The 11608-nt window shown below is 42.7% G+C and overlaps 1 pseudogene; it reads left to right on the top strand.

Annotated features, from left to right (window-relative positions):
* The first annotated feature begins 800 nt into the window (after positions 1-800).
* LOC147374957 (U2 spliceosomal RNA) lies at positions 801-890 on the top strand (annotated as a pseudogene).
* Positions 891-11608: the final 10718 nt, after the last annotated feature.

Here is an 11608-nt window from a genome sequence, read left to right as displayed (position 1 = left end):
CCCATGGGATTTTCCAGGCAAGAGTACTGGAGTGGGGTGCCATTGCCTTCTCCGTCAGTGACCTAGTCAGCCCAAATAATGACATACCTCTATTGTAGTATGACCCTGTGACTGAGTTTTGCAGGAAGTTTAGAAGTGTGTCAGATTTTTAAGGTTTTGGTACGGTAAACACAGAAGGTAGCATATTTGAAGGCCCGGCGAGCTTGGGGAGGCAGGTGCGGATAAGCAATTTCAAAATATTTCAGTCTGGCTGTGTGGAAGTCCTGTGAGTGCATGCATAAATGTGTGTGTGTATGTGTGTCTTTTCCCTGGCTGCTCTAATGATTTTTCTTTTCTTTTTGGTTTGTGATATATTTAGGTATACATATGCGCTTTTTAAAATAGTTCTTCTATTTGGAGTTTGTTGAGATTTTTGGATCTTTGGACTGACTTCTTTAAAATAAATCCGAAAGAAAATTTAGTTATTGTGTATTTACATATTTATTTTATCCCTTCTCACTTATGCTTCTGGGGCTCTGTTTATATGTATGTTGGATCATTTTATCTTAGTCCATGGGTGACTGATGTTCAATTCATTCTTTTTCTCTCTCTGTTTCCATTTGGGTAATTTCTACGGATTTGATTTTATATCTCTAAAACATTTTTGAAAAGATTGGAATATAGTTGATGTATAATACTATTGTTACAGATTACAATATAAAGATTCACAATTTTAAAGGATATATCTATTTGTAGTTATTATAGAATATTAGCTACATATATATATTTGAAATTAATATATTTATTTTAATTGGAGGCTAATTACTTTTTGGCATGTTGGCTAAGATCAAGTGTAGTATCTGTTCTTATAGCTTATTTTATACACGACAGTTTGTACCTTTTTATCCTCTCCCCCTATATTGCCTATACCTGCTTTTCCTCTTCCCACTGGTAAACGTTAGTTGTTCTCTATAACTATGACTTTGCTTCTTTTTTGTTATGTTCGCTAGTTGGTGGTATTTTTTTTAATACTGACTTGATGCTAAATTTACTATTTCTTTCTTCCTTTTTACCCCATCTGCTGTTAAACCCATAAGACTAACTTTTAATTTCAAATAAATAAAATTTCAGGTCTATACTTTCTATTGGGTTCTTTTTAAAATTCTAGAATTTCAAATTTCTTTTTGATTTTCTGCTTTCCTTCATGCACTATGTTTATTTTATTCCCTGAAAATTCTTTAACTTTATAACAGTTATTTAAACTCCATGATTACCAATTCCAACATACTGGTCTTCCATGAGTCTGCTTCTATTGACAGTTTTTCTCTTGATTATTTGTCATATTTTCCTCCTTTTTTATGTCTTGTAATTTTTAAAATTTTGTGCCAAATATTACACACAAAAACCGAGATATTGAAATACAATTTTTATATGTATGTATATGTGCAAGTGTATATATGTATATATTGCAGAGTGTGCGAGTTTTTCTCCTCTGTCAATAAAATTCTGATTTCACCACGAATGGCATTGAGCTTGGGCTGGGATACAACTTTAATTAGATTGAGTTCACTTTTCAAAATTTTGTTAATTTGTTAATTGAAGGATAATTGCTTCAAACCTCAACATGAGTCAGCCATAGAGTGTTTCAAATTTTGACCATGTATATATGCCTTTCATTTGTCTCCTTGATCTCCCAAGGGGCTGATCTATTTGATATTTCAGAATTTCACTGGAGAGGTAGCTGGGATTCAAGTTCAAATAAATTTGAATCACTTTCTGATTAAACTCCAACAAGTCTTCAAAGTTTAAGAACCACAAGACTACAAAGGCTTCTCTACTTTCCAGCTGTGTTTCTTGTGCTGATTACTTAGCAAAATTCCCAAGTGGGACCAAGTAATTTATCCTTATGTTTATGGGTCTCTCCCTAGATTCCAATATTTTCTGCTTTATCACCCTTGGCTGACTTTTAGTCATCCCTGAAAATTCTGTCTCTGGAAGACTTGATTCTCTATCCACTTAGATAAAGACAAGGTCCATGCCTTCAGGTATGGAAACCACCATTACTTTCTTGCTTACCTGTGAAAGGCTCATTCCTCTCTGGAATTCAGTGCATCAAGACTTCTTTGCATGTACTGCTCTTTGATAGTTTCATAGTTTATTTTTTGTTCATTTTTTTCCTTGTTACCATGGAGCTATAGATCTTTTACATACATTTCCATACTAACCAGAAATAAGAATGACCTCCCTCATTCTAGAGTGCTGTTTTTCCTTGGTATGACACTCTTTGGGTTTCTGCTTTGAAACGAGAAGGAGGCCTATGACCCTGGACACATAGAGATCATTTCCTTCCCATCTGTCAGTCACTTAGGAAAACCCTACTCCCCTCTCCAGGTCTTCCTGCAGTGGCTGCTGCTACCGTGCTGCTAGGTGCTATGAAATTAGCTTGGGAAGATCCCTAATCTCATTGATTTCAGAACATCCACTTTGTACACTTTCAGACACTTCCCCTTTATACCCAACACATATATTTACATACATTTATAATTCTCTCTTTTGTGATTGCGCTAATTGTTAAATGCCCTATGGGAGTTTTCTATGTAAAGGAAGCTTGTAGTTAATCCTTTCATAATATGAATAATGAGAGTAACAAGTCACCCCTGGCTCCTACATCCAACTCCATTCCAACTGTTGACTCTAACGCTGGAGTCAGATAGGTCTGAAATCAAACCCTCTGCCAACCAGTTCATATGTGTGTGACCTCAATTTCTGTTTGCCTCAGCTTCATCATTCAAGTTGTTCTTATTGCTCTAACTGTTTTTCCTTCCCATCTTCCATAGTTAGGTTCTACTCCTCCTTCTGATCTCAAATGAAATGTCGCTTCTTCAAGGACGACTATATGCCTATTTTACATTCTTAGAGCCCAGGTACTTCTCACCTGTAGCACTTGCCACAGCCATAACCTTATATTTATTGTGATTATTTGTTTAGCATTTTCTTTCAGTCTAGAATACGCATTCCATGAGGGCAGGGACCATGTACTCCTAGCGCCTAGCATAGTCTTTGGCAAAGAGGAATGGATTCTAGTGCTGTGAGCAATGATACTTGCCTCTAGGCGGTTGTCGTGAGGGCTAAATTAGCCAATGCAAGGGTGTCTTAGTTTGAACCTCTCCAAAACAAGGATTTAGACACAACATATGTATTTGGTCGTTGATCTGAATTATTAATAAAACAGTGAAGGAGTTGGGAGAGGGAAACGATAGAGAGAGTAAAACCAGTGAAAGGTGAGTTACCTTGAGTGGGTTACCAGTGTAAATAGCTTAAGCTCAGTGGAACATAACAGAATTTTCCAAATGAGGGCTGAAGAAGTTGGATTATTTATTGACTAACTGCCGTATTGTTTGAAGGTCACTTCTGGAACGTCACCTCTCAAGCACTCACTTTCTAGACTCCAGAGAACATCCTTAGGCAGAAGGGGATAGGAAGTCATGCATAAAGGGACTATCTGCACCACGGTGGGTGGGACTCCTTCTGTGACCGCTACTGAGAGAAAGCTCTCTGAAGTGTCAAGGCAGAGAAAAGCTACTTCCACAAACTCTGTCCCCTCTCCATCTCTCATGGTTTCATTAGCCCTGGCAGAACTTGGCACAGTTTCAGAGCTTATGCCAAGGCTTCAGAGTATGCCTGCTTTTACTGTTGACCAAAGGCATCAAGACAGATGGACAGATATAAAGGTGCCCTGAGTCCAAGCTCCACTGTACTCTGAGAAAGCTCACCACTCAGGCTGACCTTGGGGACAGTTGAGGGCCACAGCAACATCACCTTGGTGTGAATTATCTGGAAGCACTGGGATATTGATCCAACTCTTGTGTACAATACAATTTACTATTTACCCAGGGCACTGGTTCTGCCCCTACTAGGCACGTAAGTAAGGCCTATTGGGCAGACACTGGGGCCCTACCAGAAGCAGGACCATCAGAGTCAAAATACACCAATATTTTAAAGAGTTAGTGACTATAGGGATGATTTGTGACAATAAAAAAACCTATTTCTTTGAGAGATGAGACGGGATGATCCTAATTCCCAGAATATGAAATTAAGGTTTCTTTATTTTTCACAATGATATGAGGAGTTCTAGAACATTTGTGCTGCCAAATTTTAGCTCTGATTTAAAACACCTTTGTCACAAATTCTAGCTGAGTGTAGCCTTTTTGGGATGTGGAGAGCTGATTCAGCCCTCCCTCCCTAAGAGGAGTTAGATAAGTGAGAGAAAAGGAGAGAGACAGAGGCAGAGAGATACACACAAAGCGAGACCTAGAGACAGAGAGAGAGAAAGAGAGAGGAGAGAGAGAAGAGGAGGAAGGAGGAGAGGAGGGAGGGAGGGAGAGAGAGAGGTTTCTTTCCTCCTAGCTTTTGAAAAGCAGTGTATTTTCATAACTGCATGTCACGTGTATGTTGTGGAGCACACGTGCTTCTCTTTTGACAAGAAGGAAAGGCAGATTTCTTCTCTGACTTGCTCTCTTTCCTTTAGTGTCTGCCTTTTTACCTGTTTGTCTGCTCCCTGCTTATCTCTTTTGGGTGCTTTTCTGTCACAGTCTGTTTATCTGCCCACCACCCCTTTTCTGCTCCTCTTCCTCCGGCATCATTTTTCTCTCTTGTCATGTCTTTTGACATCTGTCTTTCTGTTTCTTTCTGTGGTTTATTTGTGTCTCTACTTCTGTTTATCCTGCTCTTCTTTCCTTTCTCTTTCTCCTCTCCTCCTCTCCTCTCTCCTCTCTCTTACACACACACACACACACACACATCTCTTGAAACAAACACAAAGATATTTTAAATTTTATCAGAATGGAAGTGAAATACCCTTCATCTGCCCCCTCTTAAAAATCAAATGAGGGGAAGAATCCCCGCTTCTTCCTTCTGTGGTCCTGGGTGAGGCCCTCTGAGGGCCAGGAGACCTCTGGTCTGGCCTTGTTTGGTAACTTCACTGCCTGCTCTTTGGAGAATCTCACTCTACTCCAGGCTCTGGAGCAAGCTGTCGGAGGTCCCACGGAGCCTCCCAGTGACCAGGTCCTGCCAGGTATGTCCTAGGAATTTTCTCACGTGGATGAGATGCCTTAAGTCTCAGATCTAACATTTCTTACCTCTACTCTGTTCTGTACAGTCACAGCACAAATTAGAAGTTGGTTTGGGGCAAACACGCTGGGTTAAATAGGTTGTTTCAAATTAGTTGTGTTACTTCCACCTGCCATTCTGCATTTAAGTCCAAGTTCTGACAATGACTAGCAAGTGGCAGGTAAATTCCTTTACCCTTTGGTGCCTTGGTTTTCTCAACTGTAAAATGAGGATGATACGTTGAAGGGCTGTTTTTAGAATTCGATGAGGTGATAGCTGTAAGGCACTTTGCACAGGGCTTACAGAGAAACAGCAGGTACAGTAAGGGACATGATACTGCCCTGTCTACTGAACACAGTCATTTCAAGTGTTAGATCAAGTGAAAATGGAGATGGTGCTATGAAAAAAGGCCTGGGGATTATATAATGCTTACTCTTGTTATTAAGAAGATAATTTTAATAACTAGCATTCATTGAGCCTTTACAGTTCAGTTCAGTTCAGTCACTCAGTAGTGTCTGACTCTTTGTGACCCCATGAATCCCAGCACCCCAGGCCTCCCTGTCCAACATCAACTCCCAGAGTTCACTGAGACTCACGTCCATTGAGTAGGTGATGCCATCCAGCCATCTCATCCTCTGTTGTCCCCTTCTCCTCTTGCCCCCAATCCCTCCCAGCATCAGAGTCTTTTCCAATGAGTCAACTCTTCTCATGAGGTGGCCAAAGTACTGGAGTTTCAGCTTTCACATCAGTCCTTCCAATGAAAACCCAGGACTGATCTCCTTTAGAATGGACTGGTTGGATCTCCTTGCAGTCCAAGGGACTCTCAAGAGTCTTCTCCAACATCACAGTTCAAAAGCATCAATTCTTCGGCGCTCAGCTTTCTTGACAGTCCAACTCTCACATCCATACATGACCACTGGAAAAACCATAGCCTTGACTAGATGGACCTTTGTTGGCAAAGTAATGTCTCTGCTTTTGAATATGCTTCTAGGTTGGTCATAACTTTCCTTCCAAGGAGTAAGTGTCTTTTAATTTCATGGCTGCAATCACCATCAGCAGTCATTTTGGAGCCCCAAAAAGTAAAGTCTGACACTGTTTCCACTGTTTCCCCATCTATTTCCCATGAAGTGATGGGACCAGATGCCATGATCTTCGTTTTCTGAATGTTGAGCTTTAAGCCAACTTTTTCACTCTCCTCTTTCACTTTCATCAAGAGGCTTTTGAGTTCCTCTTCACTTTCTGCCATAAGGGTGGTGTCATCTGCATATCTGAGGTTATTGATATTTCTCCCAGCAATCTTGATTCCAGCTTGTATTTCTTCCAGTCCAGCGTTTCTCATGATGTACTCTGCATATAAGTTAAATAAGCAGGGTGACAATACAGCCTTGATGTACTCCTTTTCCTGTTTGGAAGCAGTCTGTTGTTCCATGTTCAGTTCTAACTGTTGCTTCCTGACCTGCATATAGATTTCTCAAGAGGCAGGTCAGGTGGTCTGGTATTCCCATCTCTTTCAGAATTTTCCACACTTTATTGTGATCCAAACAGTCAAAGGCTTTGGCATAGTCAATAAAGCAGAAATAGATGCTTTTCTGGAACTCTCTTGCTTTTTCCATGATCCAGTGGATGTTGGCAATTTGATCTCTGGTTCCTCTGCCTTTTCTAAATCCAGCTTGAACATCTGGAAGTTCACGGTTCACGTATTGCTGAAGCCTGGCTTGGAGAATTTTGAGCGTTATTTTACTAGCGTGTGAGATAAGTGCAATTGTGCGGTAGTTTGAGCATTCTCTGGCATTGCCTTTTTTCGGGATTGGAATGAAAACTGACCTTTTCCAGTCCTGTGGCCACTGCTGAGTTTTCCAAATTTGCTGACATATTGAGTGCAGCACTTTCACAGCATCATCTTTCAGGATTTGAAATAGCTCAACTGGAATTCCATTACCTCCACTAGCTTTGTTCATAGTGATGCTTTCTAAGGCCCACTTGACTTCACATTCCAGGATGTCTGGCTCTAGGTGAGCGATCACACCATCGTGATTATCTGCGTCATGAAGGTCTTTTTTGTAGAGTTCTTCTGTGATTCTTGCTACCTCTTCTTAATATCTTCTGCTTCTGTTAGGTCCAAACCATTTCTGTCCTTTATTGAGCCCATTTTGCATGAAATGTTCCCTTCGTATCTCTAATTTTCTTGAAGAGATCTCTAGTCTTTCCCATTCTGTTGTTTTCCTTTATTTCTTTGTATTGATCATTGAGGAAGGCTTTCTTATCTCTTCTTGCTATTCTTTGGAACTCTGCATTCAGATGCTTATATCTTTCCTTTTCTCCTTTGCTTTTTGCTTCTCTTCTTTTTACAGCTATTTGTAAGGCCTCCCCAGACAGCCATTTTGCTGTTTTGCATTTCTTTTCCGTGGGAATGGTCTTGATCCCTGTCTTTACAGTACAGTAATACATTAAAAAAAGCCCTCTGAGGTGGATATGATCTCTAGTTTATGGATGAGGAAATGAGGGTGCAGAGATGTTGAATGACGACCGGGTCACCCACAAAAATAATAAAAACTTATTTATTAAATGCCTACCACGTGCCAGGCACCATCTTGAGGCTGTTACTTAGTTTTCACAAATTTGTAAGGCAGCCATTATTTCCAATTATTTTTTAAGACGTGAAGACTGAAATTTAGAGAAATTAGTAAATAATTTGCCCTCAAGTTGCCAAAGGCAGGGCCTTTGTGATGCTGAAACTTGTTCTGGAAACCTCTCACTGTCCCACCTCACAACTTTCGGAGTGAAGAACTGGGCTCAGGTCCAGGCCTTTGTAGCTGAGTTCTGTCCATTGACACCATGTCCTATGAGATGAGCAGGGTGTGTGTGTGTGTGTGTGTGTGTGTTGGCGGGGGGGGTGGGGTGGGCAGGGGTGTTCCTGGTGTCTGAGGTGGCGGGCAGCCGTGGCTCCAGGGCATGAAGCAGGGAATGCTGTGGCAGCAGTCCTGGTCTTTCTTTCATTCATTCTGCCTCCTCGTCCTCCCACCCCTTCCTTCCTTCTCTTCCTCTCCGGATGCCTCCTCTTCTTCCTCTCCCATTCCTTTTCCTCCCCTCCTCCCCTTCGTAACCTCCTCTGACTTGTCCTTTCTCTTCTCTTCTGTCCCCTCTCCCCTCCTTGTCCCCCCATGATCTCTCCCTGCCCCCTTCCTATTCTTTCATCACCTCTTTCATCTCCTACTCCTTCTCCACCTCCTCCTCCACCAACTCGAAGCCTAAAGAGCAGAGCTGCCTGCTGTTGCCATGGGAACCCCTCAGCCTTGTTGCAGCCTTTTCCTGGCTCTCGGCTGGCCTAGGACCAATAAGAGAGGCTTGATGGAGTGGCTCCAAGATGTCCTTTGTCTCCTCCTCACAGAGACCCTGGAACCCCCCTGCATCCTCAAAGGCCCCAATCAGCTGTCCCTAGAAAGGCCGAGGGCAGGAACATAAAGGGTTATCAAGAGCTCAAGGGCAGGCTTGAGTGTGGGACTGGGCAGTGGTCATCTTCACTAACACCACAACCCCACCCTCCAGTCTACTGAACACATTCAGGTACAATACAGCAAAACAAAACAAAACAAAAACAGAAAACAAAACATTACCCCCCAGCACCCAACTGTGCACAGAAATCTCCATAAACCTGACTTGGGCTAGCCCCCAGCTAAGGACCAAGTTGTGATCAGAAACTTTCTTTGCTCAACACTTTGTTTTGCTGAAAGAGAGCCCAGCCAGAATTTAGGAGATCAATGCTTGTTCCCAGTCTTGCTGGGTAACCAGGAGCTTCACTCCGTACATGTCACATGGAGAGTCCTGTTTCCCCCATAAGCTTCTAGGACACTGTGGTAGCCACAGGGCTGTGCAGGCTCTTCTGGCTCCTCCTCCAACCTCCCTGCAGGAAAGCCCTTTCTGTGGACCCACTTTCCTCCAGGGCTTGTTCTCTGCATCTGTTGGAGCCACCACTGTCTTTTCCCACAGGAAATTCGAAAGATCTTGGTCACTTTCTCCTTCCTCCCTTATGTCCCTGAGTCCTCTGTGGCTTCCTTATTTTGATCTTAATTTGGAGAACATATTTAAATCACCAGTTACAGGCAAAAATGCAATTGGCTTGTATAAAGCCCCTCTTTATAACCAAGTGGATTAATATTTTGCAAAGCAGGGAGCTTGAAATTTCCTCTCCTTTGCCTATTCTATCAGAATGGAGCTTGCTTGGTCTATCTTCCTGCCTGGGGACTGTCTGAATTAGCCAGTTCTTGCTGTGGCAACAGCCTTCACTCCCTCTTGCCAAATTTCAGTGGCTCATACGAGCAAACATTCACTCCCTGCTCACATTGTATGAGTGCCGCTGGTCACCAGAACCTATGCTGGGTGCTCTGGGGCTCCACCGGGCTTGACTCAGCTCCATGTGTGTGCACAGATGCTCAGTCGTGTCCCACTCTTTGTGATCCCATGGACTGTAGCCCACCAGGCTCTTCTGTCCATGGAATTTTCCAGGCAAGAATATTGGAGTTGGTGGCCGTTTCCCACTCCAGGGGATCTTCTCGACCCAGGGACTGAAGCCACATTTCTTGTGTCTCCTGCACTGGCAGGCCAGTTCTTCACTTACCACTGCACCACCTGTGAAACTCTCAGTCCCATGGGTCTTCTCTTACTCTGGGACCTTGCCTGAAGGGGTAGCCCCCGCCTGCAGCATGATGCTCTCATGGCCCAGGGCAGAAGCTCAAGGGAGGAAGAGGTGAACCCGCAAGCCCATGGAAAGGTTCTGCTCCAATGTGGGATAAGTCAGATTTGCTGGAACATTAGTGGGCAAAGAAAGTCACATGACTCAGTCTAAAGTCAAAGAAGTAGGCCTGCCTACCGGGAAGCTAGACAAGGACAGAGAGGAAACAGACAATCATAAACAAAGAATAGAGACTTCCTGGTGGTCCAGTGGTTAAGACTTCCCTTCCAAAACAGAGGGGGTGCGTTCAATTCCTGGTGGGGGAGCTTAGATACCACATGCCTTGGGGCCAAGAAACCAAAACATAGAACAGAAACAACATTGTAACAAATTCAATAAAGACTATTAAAATGGTCTATATCAAAAAATCTTTAAAAAAAAATAAAGAATAGAAGCTACTACAATGTTGAAACAATCTCAGACTGAGTTAGCTTTTAGCTTGTACCTTCCTCGTATTATATTGAACTATTACCTGAAAGAAAAAAGGAGGTGCCAGTTCAGAGTCAGCCAGACATGAATTGAAACCTGAATTTCTTGCCTTACTGCTGTGTGACCTCAGGCCAGCTGGTTAACCTCTCGGAGCCTCAGTTTCTACATCTGTCAAATGGGGATAATAACATGGATTTTGAATGGTTGTTATGGGGGTTAAATGGGATTACACAGCATTTGGCAGATGGTGGGCATTCAGCAGATCACAGGCACTACCATTATCAATACAAAAAAGCGAATAAATTATTTTTCATCAAAATAGATAACTTAGATATACCCAAATGTCTCCTGCTTTTTTCTAGTTACCCAATCTGGGTCTTAGTCCTTGGCCAGAGGATGTTAGGGAACTATAGTAATAGCTAATGCTAACAGTTGTGTGACATTTACTGCATGTAAGGTACTGTTTAAAAGATGATAGAATTTAAGCAAATGGAAATACAGGAAAGAAGCTAGACAGGTAGCTTGTCTGTAATCACATTTGTGGCAGAGCTAGGATTTGAACCCAGGCAGCTCAGCTGAAAATATCCATGCTCTTAACCATTGTACAATCTGTCTGTCAGCTTAGTTGGTAGCCAATGATTGGCCAGGGCAGTGGTGGGGTTGAAAGCTATGTGTCTATGGATGCTAAGCCATGTCTAGTTTATTGGACTGAAAGAAAATTGGGGAATGATCTGGATTCATTATCAATTTTGATATAAAATAAAGAAGTTGTGGGGGAGGGGGTTGGGCAAGAGTAAGATGCAGAATCTGTGGGATTCAGCCTCTTTTCAAGTGGAGTGTGAACCCAGGTGGGAAGTAAGGTAGATTTCCTGCAATAGAGGGTGTCTTTTTGTTTCTCTTCCATTCAGAAGCCCCAGCCTCTGCTTTCCAGGTAGATCAGCTGCCTTTTGGAAGGCAGGTCTTTGAGATTCCACTCTTCTGGGAAAGATTGTGGTTATTTTGTTCATGTCTGCACACAAAGGTAGTGAGATGAAAAATTTTCTGGGAAGTATCTCACTCCTCTTTCCCAGGACAGGTGACAACATTGCCATCCCAGCAGGCCCAAGTTGGCTTTGACATCTGCCGCAGAAGGGGAGAGCTGGTCACGCTGCAGGAGGTACTTCAGCCAGGGAAGCTCTTCATCCCCTTCTGTTATATCGAGAGTTGACCATCCACTTGTAGCCCCAGCAACTGATGATACGCATGACAGCAAACTTCTGACCAGTCAATCCTAAAGGAAATCAACCCTTCCAATATTCATTGGAAGGACTGATGCTGAAGCTCCAATACTTTGGCCAGCTGATGTGATGAGCCTACTCATTG

This window comes from Bos grunniens, chromosome 3, assembly GCF_055505025.1.
Source record: "Bos grunniens cultivar Pamir isolate PY7600 chromosome 3, Bosgru_T2T1.0, whole genome shotgun sequence".
NCBI lineage: Eukaryota > Metazoa > Chordata > Mammalia > Artiodactyla > Bovidae > Bos > Bos grunniens.
Note: the sequence above shows the minus strand (reverse complement) of the source record. Positions and strands in the feature narration are given on the sequence as shown.